General features: G+C 39.0%; 1 pseudogene; it reads left to right on the top strand.

The window, feature by feature from the left end:
• Positions 1-21,740, top strand: part of LOC141628908 (U-box domain-containing protein 44-like) — a 217,531-nt pseudogene that overhangs the window by 14,007 nt on the left and 181,784 nt on the right.

The raw sequence follows: 21,740 nt of genomic DNA, 5'->3' as shown, positions 1-21,740 counted from the left end.
GTTATGAAGTCAAGAGTCGTTCATAAGAATGCAAGCAACAAGCAATAAGAAGGCAATTGGGTGGGAAGCAGATTCATTGATTTGTACTTCCAAAGAGGGAAATTTGATATTACAAGCCTGGTAGCTGGAAACATTGACTGTGCAGAATAGCGATACGTTTTCTAAACGCCTAAAAACGTATCTTAAACTAAAAAGCTAGCTCCAAGATTCGACACGCAGAAAGTAATCTTGGAGTACTACATGACTAAAAAAACAGAAACGAAAATACATAAGTAGAAACATAAAATCTAAGCGCTCGAAGTGAACGGATCACGCGCGCAATTTTTAGGGATTGTGCGGCTCGTTACTCTCTCCCCCACCTAATCTGTTGCCGTCCTCGGCAACGCTGGATGTCAGCAAGGCTGGTTCAGTCGACTGATGATGCTGGAAGTTGGTTGGAACGGATGTTTGCACGCTTGCTTTTATTGCGTGTAGGATCTTCTGGATCTGGATGGTACGACTTCAAGTAACTCACAAGGAACACCGGGTGACAGTTCATCCAGGTAGGGCGCTCGAGCTTGTAAGCCAATTCCCCAATCCGCTTTATCACTTGGATGGGGCCTTCATACTTTCGAACCAGCCGCTTGTCTCGTCCCCTGAGGAATCTCATCTGTTCTTTATTCAACTTCACCATAACCATGTCGCCTACTTTGAACTCCCTTGGTCTTTGGTTCTCATCTGCCCATTTCTTCATGCGGCGTGACGCCTTCTTTAGCTAAGCTCGAGTAATCTCTGCATTCACATTCCATTCTTTGGCGAACTTGTCAGCTTTCTTTGTGCGACCGCCATAGACATCTGCAACTGTGGGAGGCAATAATGGTTGTTGACTTGTAACAAGTTCAAACGCGCTCTTATTGGAAGAGGAGCTCGTCTGAACATTAAAGCAGAATTGGGCAACATCAAGGAGTCGCACCCACTCCATTTGAGTTGCTCCCACAAAGTGTCGCAGGTATTCTTCTAGCATACTTTTAAACCGTTCGGTTTGGCCATCCGTTTGGGGATGGTAACTTGATGACATCCGGAGACTGGAACCTAAGAGCTTGAACAACTCTCCCCAAAATAGTCCCTTGAAGCGGGAGTCGTGGTCACTGACTATACTTTCAGGTAGCCCCCAATATTTTACGACATGCCTGAAGAATATCGTGGCTGTTTCTTCATTGCTACAAGCCTTCAGAAGAGGAATGAAGGTTGCACACTTCGAGAATCGGTCCACAATGACAAATATTAGACTCAATGCCCTCACCTTCGACAACCCAGATATGAAGTCCATCGAGATGCTCTCCCATGGTCGGGTCGGCACTGGTAACGGATTTAGCAGCCCTCCAGGCTTCTGTTTCTCTCCCTTATCTTGTTGGAAAATAAGGCAGGTCTTAGTCTACTCGATCACATCATCCTTCATCTGTGGCCAGTAGTAGCTCCGCTTTAGTAGGCCTAAGGTTCTTTGCCATCCCGGATGACCCGCGGTATCATGGCACTCTTGCAGAAGAATCTTCCACAATCCTGCCGCCTTGGAACAAAAATCCGATGCCTCTTCGTGAATAGAAGTCCATCCTCCATCCTGAACTTGCGAGTCTTCCCTTCGACGACCAATTGTTTCAGAGTCCTCGCTACTGGGTCTTGATCGAGGTAGTCATTCGCCTGATCTCGAATATTTGTGGCCACCATGGTGGTAGACAAATGGGCAATCCTGTGCAATGTAGACATGTCGCACCTTCGACTTAGGGCATCAACGACCTTATTGATGCTCCTGGTCGGTAAACGAATTCCACATCAAACTCGACCAACAATTCCTGCCATCTTGCTTGTCGGATATTGAGCTTGGGCTGAGTTAAAAAGTGCAATGCTGCAGTGTTCTCAGTCTTGACGACGAACTTCGATCCTAAGAGATAGTGCCTCCATCCCCGTAGGCAATGAACAATGGCTAGGAGTTCCTGTAGGAAATATCGGTATACTTCCCTTTTAATTATAAGGATTATAACGAAATTATATTAATGATAACTAGTCATATACGAATTAACATCAACAAAAGAGAAGAGATTAATAATCAACCTTTGGTCCTTGCAAATATGGCCTAAGAACAATATCAAAATTGATATTCGCCTAATCGTTGCACCCAAGATGATATGAGAAATGCCCTTTTGTTCTTGCTAGAATCGATCCCCAAATTCACTAATTAATTTAGGGTTTTGTGTGATTTTTGATGAGAGAATTTTTAGGTCAAAAATTAGGTTAAAAAGGGATAAGCAAAATGATCTCCCTCTCTCCCTATTATAACCGAAATAGGGAGAGGAATAAGGGATGATATTTCTTCCTTTTTCGGTTTTGACCAACCGAAAAATAAGAGAAATTATTCTCTTATTTTCGGTTTTTCCACCTACCAAAAATAATGAGATTAAATCTTCTTATTTTTGGTAGTTTACAAAATGTATAAATGTGTATTATTTTCTCAATTGTCTATATATCGACATGTATTAATAAGTCCACTTATAACAGCTTGCAGTCGATTTATCAATACCAGTCTGTCAACATATATTATGACAATATTGTATAATATATACATTAACTATAAATATCGCATATTTATAATTTGCTAATTAAATATAACATGTTACATTTAATTTCGAATTAACATCTTAATTCGTTCAAGCTAACATTATATACATTAATTAAATATAACATATTATATTCAATTTACGAATTAACAGTTAATTCGTCTCAGCTAATATTATTTAATTAGATTAAATAATCGTCTCATCAACACATTGACTAACTGTTTAGTCAAATACATGGACTAACCTTTTAGTGAGGCATCAATGTGATTATATTTTCGTACAATCACATCTCTCAAACACATCCTTTAGGTGTGACTTTTAGGGACCAGTTGATCACCGCCATCAGTATGATAATAACGTCAAACTTTCTAGCAAGCCAACCGTTATTAAGTAATCGTTAATCAACTAATAAAATACGAAGTATACCCTTGTGAACCTATAAGAGATTTATAAATGTTATCACACTAATTTTGGAGGACACAAGCTCCAACAAACTCCCATTTGTCCTCACAAGTGCATGTGCGATAACCGATTCTCATATCCTAAAATTTCTCCCACTCAATGTAAAACAATTTGCAAAATCCGTATTCACAAAGGTCGTATTTTACAAGTGATCAATATCAAGAGTGGTTTCCCCGATTAGAGAGTAACTTAACTGATAAACGAATCATCATTCGAGCATGGCCATGCATTTAAGTTACAACTCCTCGAGTGGCCCTGAGAAATAACTATGCCTGATAAAGGTTGGATATTTTCCTCAACTCGAATCCTGCAGTTATAAGCACAATATGAAATGACCCAGAAAAAATCTGCTTAGCCTCCTGTTATGGCAGACCATGAGAAAGAACCAAAGTCACCCAAAAACTGCCTTAATCTCAAGAGACAGTCGATAGTCAAAAGAATCGACTCTAGGAACACAATGGACGTCCAATCCACGACCTGGCACCGAATGTTTTAAAAATTTAGGACTCCATTACGTTGTCACAAAAATTGTCCTACGAGGTATCGTTATAACTCGTATCTGTGATCAATCAGCCAACTATTTGACTTATGGCTCGTTGAACCCACCATCAATCAACTTCACAAAATAATAGCCAGAGTTATCAGCTCATGTAGGCGATTACGGACCAAAACAAATATAATGTAATTCAGTTCACTATGTGGCGTTCAATGTTGTCAGTACAATCCACATGAAAAACAAAATATTATAATAAAATGATGAAGTTATAAATAGTATATGAAAAAGATAATGTATCGAATCCATAATCAACTACTACAACTCAGGAACACGTTTAATTCCCATGGAAATAACGTGCCCTTCATGCTTATCATAATTCAACGGTTTAGTGAGAGGGTCCACGATGTTATCATCCGAAGCTATCTTGTCAATCACTATCTCCTCTTGCTCCACGTAATCACGGATCATGTGAGCCTTCCGACGTACATGTCTAGACTTGTTGCTAGGCTTAGGCTCCTTAGCTTGGAAGATGGTACCTCTATTGTCACAACAGATGGTGATCGGGTCATTCGAACTAGGAACTATCGTAAGTCCTTGTAAGAATTGACGCTTCTATATAGCTTCCTTTGCTGCTTCCGAAGCGGCATAGTACTCGGATTCAGTAGTAGAATCTCCTACAACATCCTGTTTGGAACTCTTCCAGCTGACAGCAACACCATTAAGCGTGAAGACGAACCCGGACTGAGATTTTGAATCATCTCAATCTGTTTGGAAGCTAGCATCTGAATCGATTGCGATAGCTTAGTATCTCCTCCATAAGTCAATACCCTATCCTTAGTCCTCCGTAGGTACTTGAGGATATTTTTAACAACTATCCAATGTGTTTCACCTGGATTCTTTTGGTACCGACTCGTCATACTCAATGCATATGCCACGTCTGGACGTGTGCATATCATGGCATACATGATTGATCCTACGGCTGATGCATAAGGATCACGACTCATGCGCTCACTCCCTTCAGGCGTCGTTGGTGACTGAGACTTGCTCAAATGCATCCCAGACGTCATTGGAAGGTTCCCCTTCTTGGAGTTGGTCATGCTGATCCTTTCAAGAATCTTATCCAAATAAGACTCCTGACTCAATGATAACGTCCGTCGTGATCTATCTCGATAGATACGGATTCCCAATATGCGTTGTGCCTCACCCAGATCTTTCATCTGGAAATGGTTCTTCAACCATCCTTTAACCAAAGATAAGAGAGGAATATCATTTCCAATCAAGAGTATGTCATCGACATACAATATCAAGAAAACAATCTTGCTCCCACTCGACTTGATATATTAGCATGGTTCCTCGACCGATCGAGTGAAACCATACTCTTTTATCACCTGGTCGAAGCGATGATTCCAACTCCGAGAAGCTTGCTTAAGTCCATAAATAGAACGCTTAAGCTTTCACACTTTCTTAGGATTTTCAGGATCTATGAAACCTTCGGGTTGTACCATGTATAACTCTTCCTCCAAATAACCGTTTAAGAAGGCGGTTTTCACATCCATTTGCCAAATTTCATAGTCATGAAAAGCGGCAATCGCTAAGATTATCCGAATGGAACGCAGCATAACTACGGGTGCAAAAATTTCATCATAATGCAATCCGTGCACTTGAGTGAAACCTTTTGCCACTAGTCGTGCCTTATAGGTATCTGGTTGCCCGTCTACAGAACGCTTTATTTTGTAAAGCCATTTGCACTGTAGAGGTTTTACCTTATTAGGTAAATCAACTAGATTCCTTACGTCATTCTCATACATGGAGTCCATCTCGGATTGCATAGCTTCAAACCATATGTTTGAGTCGGAACAGGTCATGGCACCTTTATAGGTAGCGGGTTCATTACTCTCTAGGAGCAAAACGTCACTCTCCTCGACCATACCAATGTATATGTCCGGAGGATTAAAGACTCTACCTGACCTCCTAGGTTCCTGAGGAATATTAACCGTATCATCAGTTGGAGGAACAACTTCCTCCATCTGTTCCTCGGTTGTTGGTTCTGGAATCTCCGACAGCTCGAAGGTTCTATTACTTGACTTGTTCTCGAGAAATTCTTTCTCTAAGAACGTCGCACTAGCCACAACAAAAACTCGATGTTCGGTAGGCGAATAGAAGTAATGACCAAACATTCCTTTTGGATAACCAATAAAGTATGTCTTGACTGATCACGGGCCGAGCTTATCCTCGTGTCTCCACTTGACATAAGCCTCGCAGCCCCAAACCCGAATAAAGGACAAGTTAGGTACCGTTCCCTTCCACATTTCATATGGAGTCTTGTCGACAGCTTTAGTCGGACTTCGGTTAAGTATAAGAGCAGCTGACAAAAGAGAAAAACCCCATAATGAATCAGGTACTACCGTGTGACTCATCATGGATCGAACCATATCAAGTAATGTTCAATTTCTCCGTTCGGACACACCATTTAATTGAGGTGTTCCAGGTGGAGTTAACTGTAAAACGATTTCACAGTCTTTAAGGTGTTGATCAAACTCATTTGAAAGATATTCGCCACCCTGATTTGAACGGAGTGCTTTAACCTTTCTACCCAGTTGGTTCTCAACCTTATTCTGGTATTCCTTTAATTTCTCAAAGGACTCACTTTTATGCTTCATTAAGTAGACATATCCGTATCTACTCAAATCGTCCGTGAAAGTGATAAAATATCTATAGCCATCTCTAGCGGTAATTGACATAGGTCCACATACGTCAGTATGTATGAGTCCTAATAGGTCACTAGCGCGCATTCCAACACCTTTGAAGGAAATTCGAGTCATTTTGCCGATAAGGTATGATTCACACGTGCCAAATGTAGAAAAATCGAATGCGGGAATAGTCCCATTCTCGACGAGTTTCTTTACACGTTTTTCATTTATGTGTCCCATTCGACAATGCCATAGATATGTTTGATCTTTGTCACCAACCTTTAATTTCTTATTATTCACGTGTAATATATCCGTGGTTTGATCTAAGATGTAAATTCCATTCATGGAAACTGCTTTGCCATAAATCATTTCATTGAAAGAGAAAATACAGCTATTATCCTTTATTGAAAATGAAAAACCGTCTTTATCAAGTACGGAAACAAAAATAATGTTCTTAGACAAACTAGGTACATAGTAACAGTTATATAAATATAACTCAAAACCACTTGGGAGTTGGATTACGTATGTTCCCTTCGAGACTGCAGCAACTCTAGCTCCATTCCCGACTCGCAGGTCCACATCACCCTTTCCGAGAGGTGTGATGTTTTTTAGGCCCTGCAAATGATTACACAGATGAGAACCACAACCAAGATATCAAGTACCTAAGTTCAAACTTGCATGGTTAATCTCAATCATATGAATATAAGATGACATACCAACAGGAGTGACGCGGCCTGCTTTTATGTCCTCACGGTACACGGGACAGTTCCTCCTCCAATGTCCAGTCTTGTGACAATGGTGGCACTCAATGTCACCGCCCTTGCTCTTTGCCTTGCTTTGTGAGCCACTAGTCTCACCAGGCCCACTCTTACCGTTTCCTGGCTTCTTAAACTTTGGCTTACCTAAAGTTAGGTCGCCGGGAGCTTTGCCCTTACCCTTATTCTTGTTGGAAATCATGAGAACATCTTGCTTCATGCTCCCACTCAATTTCATATCCTTCTCGGTCTGTATGAGAAGTGAGTGTTGCTCATGAGGACTTTTCTTCATGTCATTCATGTAGTAATTTGCCCTGAAAAGGGCAAAACCATCATGAAGTGAATGAAGCATACGGTCAATGACTATGCTCTCATTGATTTTGCAATCAAGTGCCTCCAATTTCTCGACATTCTCAATCATGTTAAGAATGTGTGGGCTAACCGGTTGGCCCTTCTGGAGTTTCGCATCAAAGAAGCGACAGGTATGCTCATAAGTAACGATTCTCGGTGCTTTTGAGAACTCGTTAGTGAGCGTGGTGAAAATCTTGTTTGCACCTTGGGCAATGAAGCGTCTTTGCAAATTGGTTTCCATTGCAAAGATGAGTATGTTCTTTATCGCACCCGCTTCCATGACGAAATCACTATAAGCAAGTGACTCGTTAACTCCTGCATTAGGGCTTGGGTTTACCGGTATTGGCTCAGTTAAGTACTTGAGCTTACCGTCAGCAATGTCAGCATTCCGCAATGATGCCTCCCAGTCTGCAAAGTTGGGCCCGTCATTTTTCAGACGTGTGAACTGATTCATGTGGTCCATGAAAGCTTTCAGCCAGGACTCGCGTCCAAGTGTGGCACTTGGCATTGGGATTTCGTTATTTCCAGCCATTTGTTGTAACAGTATTATCAAAATAAACGTATTCTACACTGCGAAAAGAAGAATAAATATAATAAGCATACTCATCGTTTATGATTTAAGTCTAATGCAATACTTTTATAACGCGAAGACTCAAGCATTTATACAATTGACCTCCCTCAAGAATTATATAAATGATCCCAAGACTCAATTTTACAGAAATTGATAAGCCAACCTCTTGGCTAATTCTACTATTAGAATTCTTGGTCGATAAATTTCTGTAAATTCTATCTTTAGTCCATCATAATCACGAGAAACTCTTCGAACTATAATGTTGAGGTAAACTAAGGCAACAAAAACTACTTACCCAACGTAGAAGGGGTCATATGGAGAGTAAGGTCCTAGATGCCTACCGACGAAGAACGGATTCATAGTTGTTTGCCTTTATAAAGACTAGTCTCAATTTCAGTTTTAGAGGAACATCCCATCAACTTTATTTTAATTCATTTTAAGTGAACTAATATCTAGCATGCGAGAATGAATAAACTAAGGTGATGGCTTAAAATTGTGTGACATCTGTATGTCTATGAAAACTAACATTCAACCTATATGAGTCAATTTTCATGCATTTTAGTAGGTGGTTTGGTTTAGGCGGAATATGATGCACTAACTATCATGTGAATGACAAGCAATAAGAATGGAAAAACGTAAAACAAAATAAAGTCCTAGTGTGGCCTATCTACAAAAAAGAACATAAATACAACTTTGGAATCCATCCTTGGACCCGAGAAGCTTGTCTTGATGTTCCATCTTGGTCCATGTAGCGGGAGTGAGCAATCCAATCTCCATCTTTAGTCTTCTCAAAATTACAATTTAAAAATTACATAATAAACCTATTTACATTCTAATTTCAAAACCGTAATAATTAAAGAAAACCAAACGGAGATACGATATCTCAAATTACATTAACAATTATGTTTCCATCATTACGAAAACATAATTAACTAAGGCCACACTAGGTATTACAAATTACAACCGATTGCAAAAATACGTAAATAAAACCATTCAACGATTCATTCAACTTAAATAAAAAGCATCAACTATAAAATTAAACATTCAAGACATAATTCCTTAATTATATAGATTAATTTATCCAGACCACCTATTTAAATGATCAAATTAAGTGACAATTCCTCAATTACTCACATTAATTTCAATCTTAATTCACATTGACCTATAATATGAATTAATCTCACATTATTCTAAACCTCTTTAAAATAATTAGGTATCTTGATTTGTGAACCTCTTCACAACAATTAATCATACATTATAAATTTAATGTATAATCAATATTGGCCAAAAACTATAAAAAACAAAAATAGAAATTGTTTTTTTTCTTTTTGGTCTCGGCAAAACAGGAAAATAAAAAAAACAGTTTTTTTTTCTTTGCTCACGGCATTTACAAAAAAAAAAAAAACAGAAAATCCCTTTTTTTTTTCAAATGCCCTCGGCATATACAAAAAAAAAAACGAAAAACCAATTTTTTTCTTTTTCTTCTCGGCTGAAAAAAAAAAAAAACAAAACAACCCTTTTTTTTTTTATTATTATCAAAACAAAAACATTAAGATGAACAAATTTGTTTATAGTTGCTTTTAGAACAAGATTGACATAATCATCAACAATATGAATTAATCCAATATGAATTAATGATACATGATTCTTAAACAACAATTTAATCTCATGTATGCCAAAAACTATATAGCAAAAACAAAAATCATCATTAATAAAAAAGATTCCATTTACATTTCAATTTAATGCTAATTAAATCAAAACATCTACGAATTTATTATATTATCATCGTAACCTATTAAAACAATAATATGAATAAATCTAAATGGAACAAAAACATCAACAAAACCGAAAAACAACTCGGCATACAAAAAAAAATGATTCGGCATTTTGAAAAAAAAATTTTCAGCCGATTGTTTTTTTTTATTTCTGCAAATTTTTTGTTTAAATAATTTATGAAAATCATACAAAAATAATTTCGTGGCCTTGGCTCTGATACCACTTGTAGGAAATATCGATATACTTCCCTTTTAATTATAAGGATTATAACGAAATTATATTAATGATAACTAGTCATAAACGAATTAACATCAACAAAAGAGAAGAGATTAATAATCAACCTTTGGTCCTTGCAAATATGGCCTAAGAACAATATCAAAATTGATATTCGCCTAATCGTTGCACCCAAGATGATATGAGAAATGCCCTTTTGTTCTTGCTAGAATCGATCCCCAAATTCACTAATTAATTTAGGGTTTTGTGTGATTTTTGATGAGAGAATTTTTAGGTAAAAAATTAGGTTAAAAAGGGATAAGCAAAATGATCTCCCTCTCTCCCTATTATAACCGAAATAGGGAGAGGAATAAGGGAAGATATTTCTTCCTTTTTCGGTTTTGACCAACCGAAAAATAAGAGAAATTAATCTCTTATTTTCGGTTTTTCCACCTACCAAAAATAATGAGATTAAATCTTCTTATTTTTGGTAGTTTACAAAATGTATAAATGTTTATTATTTTCTCAATTGTGTATATATCGACATGTATTAATAAGTCCACTTTTAACAGCTTGCAGTCGATTTATCAATACCAGCCTGTCAACATATATTATGACAATATTGTATAATATATACATTAACTATAAATATCGCATATTTATAATTTGCTAATTAAATATAACTGGTTACATTTAATTACGAATTAACATCTTAATTCGTTCAAGCTAACATTATATACATTAATTAAATATAACATATTATATTCAATTTACGAATTGACAGTTAATTCGTCTCAGCTAATATTATTTAATTAGATTAAATAATCGTCTCATCAACACATTGACTAACTGTTTTGTCAAATACATGGACTAACCTTTTAGTGAGGCATCAATGTGATTATATTTTCATACAATCACATCTCTCAAACACATCCTTTAGGTGTGACTTTTAGGGACCAGTTGATCACTGCCATCAGTATGATAATAACGTCAAACTTTCTAGCAAGCCAACCGTTATTAAGTAATCGTTAATCAACTAATAAAATACGAAGTATACCCTTGTGAACCTATAAGAGATTTATAAATGTTATCACACTAATTGTGGTGGACACAAGCTCCAACAGTTCCTTCTCTTGGACAGCATACCGAGTCTCGGCCCCATTCAACTTTCTGCTCTCAAAGGCCGCGGGGTGACCCTCTTGGAGGAGTACCCCTCCAAAGGCAAAGTCGGATGCATCTGTCTCGACTTCGAAAGGTTTCGTGATATCTGGCAGCGCTAACACCGGTTCTTGTACCACCGCTTCCTTGAGCCTCTCAAAGGCTCTTCTCTTCTCGATAGACCACTTCCACACTTGACATCTTTCTTCAGCAAATCGGTTAGTGGAGCGGCAATTTTTGAATACTCTCGAATAAATCTCTGATAATAGTTTGCTATCCCCAAGAAAGAGCGAAGCTCGGACACGTTTCTTGGAGTTCCCTAGTCCTTGATGGCTGTAATCTTCTTTGGATCCATTCTACGTCTCCCTTTTCCCACGATATGACCGAGGAAATTGACTTCGGTTTGGGCAAATTCACACTTTTCTCTTTTGACAAATTAGTGGTTGTCTCGGAGTTTCGCGAACACAAGCCTCAAGTGTTCTGTGTGTTCGGTCAATGAGCAGCTATACACAATGATATCGTCAAGGTACACCACCACGAATTTGTCCAAGTACTCGTGAAACACATGATTCATCAACGTGCAAAACGTCGCAGGGGCGTTTATCAAGCCAAAAGGCATGACCAACCATTCAAATGACCCAAATCTCGTCACACAAGCAGTCTTTGGCTCATCTCCTTCGGAGATTCGAACTTGATGATACCCGGATCTCAGATCTAACTTGGTGAAGTACACGACGCCTTGTAACTGATCGAACGAATCAGCTACCAAAAGGATGGGATAGCGATTTCTTACCGTCAGCTTGTTCAAGGCCCGATAGTCGATACACAATCTCAGACTACCGTCGTATTTCTTTTGAAAGAACGCGGGAGCTCCATATGGAGCTTTAGAAGGTTTAATCGACCCTGAGCGAATTAGATCATCGAGCTACTTTCGTAGTTCATCTAACTCTGGGGGTGCCATCCGGTATAGTCCTCGAGCTGGAGGTCTTCTCCCTGAAATTAACTCAATTTGATAATCCAAAAAACGTCGTGGTGGTAGACTCATTGGCAACTGATCTGGCATCACGTCCTTGTTGTCCTCCAACACTTCCTGGACTCGTGGTTCCACGGATTCAGCGGAAGTTTTCTCTTTCATGGACACGGTACACAAGTACGTCGGTTCTCCTTTTTGGAGTCCCCTCTTGAATTGCATCGCTGAGAGGAGCGGTCCCTTTAGCTTTCTCTCGCCTTCTACGACTTTAAGAAGACATGGTTTTGGTCATTGCTTTGTTACAGATATAGATAGCTTGGGATTTATATGTGCATCAACATTAGCTCTGAGTTATTTATTTGCCATTTGTATGATTGTCTTTTGTATTGTGTGATGCTTTGCTTGAGGACAAGCAAAGAGATGGTTTGGGGGAGTTTTATGAGTCATAATTATATACATATTTATGCCTCCCCTTAGTTACTTTGGATACGGTTTTCGTGCTTGTTTTAGTAGGATTTCACACTAGGATAAAGTCCTGCCAGGGATATAATTGCAGGGCCATCTAACTTAAATAATTAAGCCTGACTAGTACGATTGATTACTTAAAGAATGAATAACAAAGTGTGACACAAAGCTTTATACGTGGAAAAACTCTGGGAATAAGGGAAAAAACCACGGGCACCAAGCTAGGAGGGATTGTTAATATCTTTTAGAGTATCTTGATAGGGAATGTGTATGTCAGGCTAGGAATAGAGTATGAATGCTTAATAATTATGCTTAAGTGGTTTACAATGATAAAATGAGAATAAGTATGAGTGAATACTTAATTCTCTTTCCTTCCTCTTCTGCTTGTTATTTATACGCTGCTTACAACGACTCTTTCAAGGTTATTTTGGACGTTCCTTGTAAATAGGCCTCGTGCCCTATTTACTCGGGAGTGGTTGGTTGACTCTATAATCTGCCTACCGTTATCTTTGCTCAGTCAATAGCTTCATTTTCTTTGTATATTATGTTGAATAGGTCTTCCATGAAAGTAGGAGTCGTCTCTCTAGGTTTTAGTTGTGCTTTGGTTCTTGCCTGAGTTGATATGGTAGTGTCCTTCACACGGCTGGTGAGATATTCCTTCAGGCCTGGCCTAGTAGATGGCCTGACCTGTCTTTCCCTCCTGGCTGGCACCTGCTCAGGTGTTGTATGCCTTGTATTGGTCTCCTTTTGTTCAGGCTAGGCTTGGTGCTTCTTTGCTTGACTGTTGTCCGGTCAAGCAGGACAATTATGGGTCCAACAATTGCCCCTTATCTTCTTATTCCCAGTGGATCTGGCCAGGGATAAGGAGATAAAAAATCGGGCCAGGCAAAAAGTATAAGAATATTTACCGGAAAAGAGTTTGAGTTCCCTTTAATTTCTTTAACGACTAGTGATCATAAATGAGGTAGGTTCATCAAACCCTAGGACAGTCATGATTGGACTCATCCACTTGTGCTATCCGTTGGATTTTTGCGGTTATAAAATGCTTTGAGCCGTTATTTGCTTCCATATTTCAATTCTTCAATTCCCTAAACTTTATATCTCTTCTCTCTAATTCCTTTATGAAATAAACTTTCCTTTGAAAATCAACTTTATATTCCAATCATTCAAAAATGGCCACTGGAAGGAGAAGGTCTGTTGTATTAAAGACTACTGGGGCTGATCAGGCTCCGGTGGTGGTAGATGTCCCAGAAATTATTCCTGAGGATGAAGTTATGGAAATTTCTGTCCCTGTAGAAATTATGTCTATCACACATAATGTTATAACTTTTGCCCCTGTAAAATCTGTATCTGCTTCCTTCCCCGAGGCCAACCAATTGAAGCCTTCTTTCGAACATTATTTGAAAGGTAGAGGTCTACTTCCTTCTGGTGCCGAGATCTGGGTTCCTGAGAGCGGTCCAGTTAGGGCTAACTGGTGCAGTCCTGGCTGGTTTTGCATCTTCGAATGGGCGTTCAAAGGGGGTTGCAGGCATCCCTTTTCTCCATTTATGGTCGAGGTTATTAGGGCTATCAAGGTTGCTCCTTTTCAACTTATGCCAATGGTTTGGAAGATTGTTCAATCCGTTGAACATCTATGTGCCAAGCACAACTTGGTGATTACTCTTGAAGATTTCAAGAATGTTTATCATTTGAAAAGCAATACCACTGGGCGCTTCAACTTTCAAGTCAGGGCTAAGATGGCTCATCTGATAACCAATTTTGATTCAGGTGATGATAAAGGTTGGGCGACAACCTATATGTTCATCAGGGTAGATTCTGGTGCCCCTGATCTGGATTATCTTAACTATCTGGCTGTGGAGGGTAGTAAGTTCTTTTTCCCTGCATTTAATTCAAATTATAGTAGTATGTAAATTAAATTTTAATGATAAACTTACTTGTGTTGTGTCACAGTGGCTGACTGGGCTTGTGATCCTAATGCTGAGGGGTGAGCTGACCGGATTGTAGCTTTTATGGCATTGTCAGATGAGGAGAGGGCATGGCCTGCTTGTTTTGGTGTAGATACCCAGTATCTGCACCTTCCAAAAACCACCCGACAATGATCGGACTATAACGTGTTTTTGATATGCGTGCGTGGATTGGCTATACATGAGACGGTTTAATGCACTACTCGGATATGAAAAATGATTTCAAAAGTTTTCTAACTTCATTTGCATTAAAATAACACTATTTAGAGTTAAAACCGTCTTCGGACCCAAAACCGACTTAGAAACCCGCACCTCGAGTCAACCTGAGTCAACCCAAGTCAACCAAAATCTCGAATGTCAAAAATAATGCCATGAATGTTTTCATCATGTCATTTCCATTAAAATGACCCTAATTAGAGTCAAAACCGTCTTCGGACCCAAAACCGACTCAGAAACCCGCAACTCGAGTCAACCTGAGTCAACCCAAATCTCAAATGTCAAAAATAATGCCATGAATGTCTTCATCATGTCATTTCCATTAGAATGACCCTAATTAGAGTCAAAACTGACACCGAGCCAAAAACCGACTCGAAATTCAAATCCCGACTCACACGGGTCAAACCCGAGTCAAAGACACAAAATTCCTACCCCAAATATCACCTAAGAGTAAGCTTACACGGCTAAGCAAACCTGAAAGACCACAAATTACAACCAACAAAACATTGGTTAGAACAAATGCAAAATCCAAATTTGCGAAAGGGACAGTACACCCCATTGAGTCACGGGGTGGCTAGCGCCTCAATGGGGTGTCTCCTTAGCCTCCAAGCAAAATCGACCGACCTACCATCCCACATTTCTCTATAAATACCCACAATCACACACCATAATATTCACGCGAGAGTCCGCCCCCTCACATCTCCCTTAAACTTCTATACTCGACTTCCTAAGTCACAAAATCGACACGTGTTTACTACCTACCGATCCTAAACACAAACCTTACACTTATTGTTTGGTACCGTCGCCGTGCATTCGACCGACCCATTCGACCAACTCAACTAATTAATCAACATGTTTTAATTAACATATTTTCAACTCATTTTCAAAACAAAATCCTTTTTTAAGGCACTCTTTTTAAACTTCTTGATCGTGAGTAGTCGCTACGAGAAAACTTGTCTCTAAAGTCGTCTATGTCACAAACATCATACACGTAAGTTTAAGGGTATAAACAACTCACTTTATTTCATGTATTTACTGTTTTTATGAGTCTATAAGCATGAACAATGCATAACACGATTCAAATATAGGTTAGACGAGCCAAAACCGAGTTTTGGCCTGAGGCAGAAGCCCCTTATTGTGCAAGGTGGCTCGCGCCTCAATGGGGTGCCCAGGTCAGACTCAAACGTGTTTGAGCTCCTCTTTCCTTCAACGTTTTCTTTTATTTTTACTTATTTCCTTTTACAGTTTTTACCATTTCGAATGTTTCAAACCATTTTTATGACAAACTTTTTAACCATAAATCGTAATCACCCTTGGTTCCATATACCATGACGGTTAAATTCGTGACTCGGTGATATTAATTGGTTAATTACATTTTAAAGGAATTTCTATTCTTTTATTTACCATTTTAATTCATTTTTATGATAAACATATTTTGACCATTATAAAAATCATCCTTGGTATTCCGTGACTCGATGATATTATTGGTTAATTACATTTTAATGGGTATTTTAACCCCCTTTTTATTTTATTTACCATTTTTCTCATTTGTTTACATTTGTAAATATATTAGTCATAATTCATAATCATCCTTGGTTCTTTATACCATGTCGGTTTAATCCGAGCACGATGACAAACTTGAGTAATTACAAAGAAATGAACTTAACATGATTAGTTCAAATCAAACATTTTACATTTTTATTTGTAAACTATGCTTTTCAAACATGCAAATCCGACAATGAATATTACTAACATAATAGTAATTATTCCGAGTCATGCAAACAACATTTGTAAATTATTTAATCACATATACGGTTTTAAATAACTTTTTCAAGAACCAAGAGACACCCCCTTGGGTCGCCTCATGGCTCGCGCCCCAAGTGGCCGCCTGTTTCCATCTTTCAAAACCAGGGCAGAGCCCCTTCCATCGTCAATAGGCTCGCGCCCCTATGGGGCTGCCTGACGCTGTTATGCCTTGTTTTTAGCAGTTGTCTAGGAGGATCTCGACTACGGTTAACCCGTATAAATGACAGATCAGATTGACAAGTTTTAAATACATGTTTTTACACTTTGTCATTCAACACCCTTTTTCAAATAAATGGATCGTCTTAAGCATCATAACCCGAACTTGGTAAATGAATGTTTAATTTCCGTTTTCACATGTAAATCAATATAAATCCAACTTGACATCTTATGCTTGATATTTGGATTAACAAACCGACTTAGAAAGCTCACATGTTAGGTTAACACTTTTGGATGTGCATTCATGCATTTTAACCGTTTTATCAACTCTTGCACTTAAACAACCACGATCGATCAGTAGAGGCCGCTAACGCGGGTGGGATTGGGTGTCCGATTAAAGGGCTTCCCAATATGTACCCTCACTCCTTACTCAGAACCTTTGGATAGTAGACGACCTTATCCAGGGCGTACGAGAGTCATTTTAGGCATAGAATGCTAAAAGGGGGACGAGTCCTTATCTTTAGTACCTATGTTAAACACCGCTTTTTGCCTTGGTTGACCTAGGTATAAAGTGGATTTAGAACGGGTTCCAAGCATCCCACAAATGCTTGGTTGCGGCTCCGAACATCTCTAATCGTTTCGAGACCTTCACCGAGACGAAACCGACCGATCTAAAACGATCCGGTCGAAAGCATTTTTACGCCACCGAGCGTGGCTTTCAAAAGACCTCTGCATGTCCACATATTCGCTTGGCGTGCAGGTGGCCCGTGACCGCAGATCGGCTTGTGGCCCAAATCCACAGACCGGCCTGTGGCCCATGTCTACAGTTTGGCGACTCCGCTGGGGAAAACTAGGACACTTGTGTCTTTGTGATCCTTAGAGGTGAAACTCGAACGAGGTCGTGGTTAAAGTGCATTAATTGATATTACGGTCATAAGTCGGGTTCCTTGTCCGGGCCCACAACCTAACCCTTTACGACCAATTGTCTTGTCTCGTCGGCGTGAGTTTTCTCATCCCCGCGTTTCAATCCCGATTGAGTCAAGCATACCATTGACTTTACACATTTATGTTTCGTCAAAGAGCTTTCATCACTTTCGAGCACGAGGCTAGGGCACCCTCCTTACACATTTTGTTTGGATTGGTATCCCTCTCGCAAATCGGGGTTTGATCGCTTGGTGTGTAACCCACCCTTTTAAGCCAAAACCCGTATCAGCATAATGCATAATATAATGAACTGTGAGTGCTTATGTGCTACTTGATCATAAGTCCTTCCGTGTCATTTTTCAAACTTTCAAAAAACAACTTTTTGCGCCGTTATAATGGCCGTTTCAAACCTCGGTCTTTCGCCGACCGTTGCACGCCTTTCTAGGCCGTCATAATGACGATTTTCAAACCCGGTTTTTTATAACCATTTCAACACGCCTTTCTAGGCCGTCATAATGACGATTTTCAAACCCGGTTTTTAATAACCATTTCAACACGCCTTTCTAGGCCGTCATAATGATGATTTTCAAACCCGATTTTTTATAAACATTTCAACACGCCTTCCTAGGCCGTCATAATGACGATTTTCAAATCCGGTTTTTATAACCATTTCAACACGACTTCCTAGGCCGTCAAATGACGATTTTCAAATCCGATTTTTATAACCATTTCAACACGCCTTTCTAGGCCGTCGTAATGACGATTTTCAAATCCAGTTTTTACAACCATTTCAACACATCTTTTTATGCCGTTATAATGGCCATTTCAAAACCCGATTTTTTATAACCATTCAAATCACATTCTTATGCCGTCGTAATAACGATTTCAAAACTCGGTTTTCACAAACCATTTCAAAATACCCTTTTACGTCATCATAATGGCCATTTCAAACCTCGGTCCCTTGCCGACTGTTGCATTCTCAAGGAGCCCCTTTACGCCGTCATAATGACGAATTCTGCCCTCGAATTTTCAAAATTCGAAATCAATTTTTAAGCAAAAACGGTTTCAAACCATCGTAATGACGATTTCAACCCGTGCAATTTTCCAAATTTCAAATCTCGCCTTCGAAATCAAATTTGGCTTTTCTAACCCGTCGTAATGACGAATTCAATCCTCATGATTTCCAATTTCAAATCTTGAAAACGAATTTAACCATTTTCAAATTTCATTCAAAATCAAATCATTTGAAAACGAATTTAACCGTTTTCAAATTCCAATTCAAAACCAAGTCATTTGAAAGCCAATTTAACCGCTTTCAAATTCCAATCAAAAATCAAATCATTTGAAAACGAATTTAACCGTTTTCAAATTCCATTCAAAATCAAATCATTTGAAAACGAATTTAACCGTTTTCAAATTCCAATTCAAATCAAATCATTTGAAGGCCAATTTAACCGCTTTCAAATTCAAATCAAAAATCAAATCATTTGAAAACAAATTTAACCGTTTTCAAATTCCAATTCAAAAATCAAATCATTTGAAGGCCAATTTAACCGCTTTCAAATTCCACATTTCAAATCATTTGAAAACGAATTTAACCGTTTTCAAATTTCAAATTCAATTTCAAGTCTTTGAAAACAAATTAACCGTTTTCAAATTTCAAATTCAAAATCAAATCTTTGAAAACAAATTTAAGCGTTTTCAAATTCCAAATCCAATTTCAAGTCATTTGAAAACAAATTTAACTATTTTCAAATCCAAATCAAAATTCAAATATTTGAAAACAAATCAAACCGTTTTCAAATTTCAAATTCAATTTCAAATGTTTGAAAACAAATCTAACCGTTTTCTAATTTCAAATTCAAAATCAAATCTTTGAAAACAAATTTAACCGTTTTCAAATTTCAATCCGATTCCAAATTGTTTGAAAACAAATCTAACCGTTTTCAAATTTTCAACCCAATTTTAAATCTTTTGAAAACAAACTTAACCGTTTTCATGGCCATTGTGATGACGATTCAAATTCTTCAGTTCTCGATTTTCAAATCTGTGATTTGGAATTTCAAAAACCGTCTCTGGGAATAGTACATCGTTTTTCGAGTCGACTCAAACTCAAACCGTCTTTTGAAAATAAACTTAAGACAACTCTTCAACTACTCGACTTTCGGCGATCCCTACTCTTCGGAAATTGTCCATAAAACGACAAATGAACCTTTTTGAAAATTTCTATTTTCGAAAATTTCAGTCCACCTTTCCGATTCAGCCACGAGTCGGTTAGAGTCCAGTCGATTTCAAGTCAAGTCGTCTAGATAACGTCGAATCTCCGCCGAAGTTAGCACCTACCTTTTGGTCTAGGTCGTGTCGCCTAATTGTCGAGACATCTCCAATTATGGCGTTAGGAGAGTCAAAACCTCTCGGGTATTAAACCCGTATCTCCCATACATTACGGGTCAAAGGTCAAGTTGAGTACATGTCGTGTCCAACGACATCATGCCAGTAACACACATCCAAACTGAGTCAGAAGTCGTCTGTCTAGGCATCACTACGCCAAAGTGGACACTCGATTCAAGTTCAACGTCTTGCACTCTGAGTTCATACACAAGAGGTCATTCACGATCTTTAACAAACTCATAACCTTGTCACACTGTCACGTCTTCACGACAAAACTGCCTTTTGTACATATGTGTCGTGCTTGCCTTTGTTTGTGCAATACCTTGCCAAGACAAGTTATAACGCCTATCGTTATGTCAAATAGCAATCCCTTAGGTGCCATCGATTGCCAACCAGGAACTCAAGAAGCTGATCCATCTGCATCCACCACGACTCCTGCTGAAACCAACAACAGGGTCCTTCGACTCCTAGCTACCGTGGAAAGCTTGAGCACTCATCTCTCCCATGTTGAGGACAAACTGGTAACCGGGAATTTTCTCTCTTCTGATATTGAGCAAAGGGTTAAGCTTCTTGAAAGCCGGCTACTGGCCAACGACCAACAAACCAAAACCAGACGACCTCATAGGTCCTTCCCTGATCTGGGTATGCCTTATGCCACAGCCTTGGAAAGGCTAATCTCCAAAGGAAAGCTCAAACCGATTGGTCCAACTCTAGACCCTCTACCAAACAAGCGAGGACGAAGATGGGACGAAAAACTGTTCTGTCAATATCACCAAGGCCGTGGACATGACACTGAAATGTGTCTCCCCCTAAAAGGCGTCATTCTTGATATGATCGAAAAGGGCGAGTTACCATTACCTCCCTCAACAAACCACAAGAACAACCCTCCAGAAAACCCAGTTGGACACAATAAAGAATCTTCCCTAGACTGCTCTCACCTCATTTCTCCTGACGATGAGAAAATTCATGCAATTGATGAGGATGGCATACAAAGCGGTATAATGATGCTCTATGTCTCCATCAACAACATATTCTCAAAATTACAAGTGTCTATCGATGATTTGAACACTCGGGTAGCTAATTTGGAGAAAAGGGTCGGTACTACCGAAAATGAACCTAACCACCAACGAGAAAACCAACCCTTCATTCACCAACCAACAACTGTTGAAAATGAGGAGTCATCAGATGGTTCCCACATCCACGAACCTACCAACAAAGAACATGAAATTACCTCACCAAAATCCCTTTCAAAATACCAAGCAACATCCCAAAAACTTCCCATTGACAACGACCAAAATCCTGCTTCCGCCCAGGATTGACAAAAACAAAAACAAAACTCACAAAAACACCCCAAAGAACACCAATGTGGGAACCATTGGAAAACATCAAAGGGTATTCATAGATCTGGGAATAACATATGACACCGCTCTGGAGATACTTGCTTCAAAAGGAATTCTCCAACCCATTGGTCCGACTCCGGACAAGCCCGAACACAAAAGAGCCCGATTCTGGGATGGTAATGCCTATTGCCATAACCATCAAGGCAAGGGCCATGACACCGAAGCCTGTTTTAAACTCAAGCATGCCATTCAAGATATGATTGAAGCTGGCAAAATCATAATTGCACCTCTCAGTCAGGACAATCCTCCTGAATGTCTCACTTCAAACAACAAGGTTGGACGTTTTCAAAGGACATTCACTAGGCTCAACACAACCTATGCCGCAACTCTTCAAAAGCTCATGACTGAAGGGAAGCTCCAACCAATCGGGCCCACCCCGGACCCG

The sequence above is a fragment of the Silene latifolia genome, chromosome Y (genome assembly GCF_048544455.1).
Source record: "Silene latifolia isolate original U9 population chromosome Y, ASM4854445v1, whole genome shotgun sequence".
Classification (NCBI taxonomy): domain Eukaryota; kingdom Viridiplantae; phylum Streptophyta; class Magnoliopsida; order Caryophyllales; family Caryophyllaceae; genus Silene; species Silene latifolia.
This window is presented reverse-complemented; position numbering and strand designations above follow the sequence as displayed.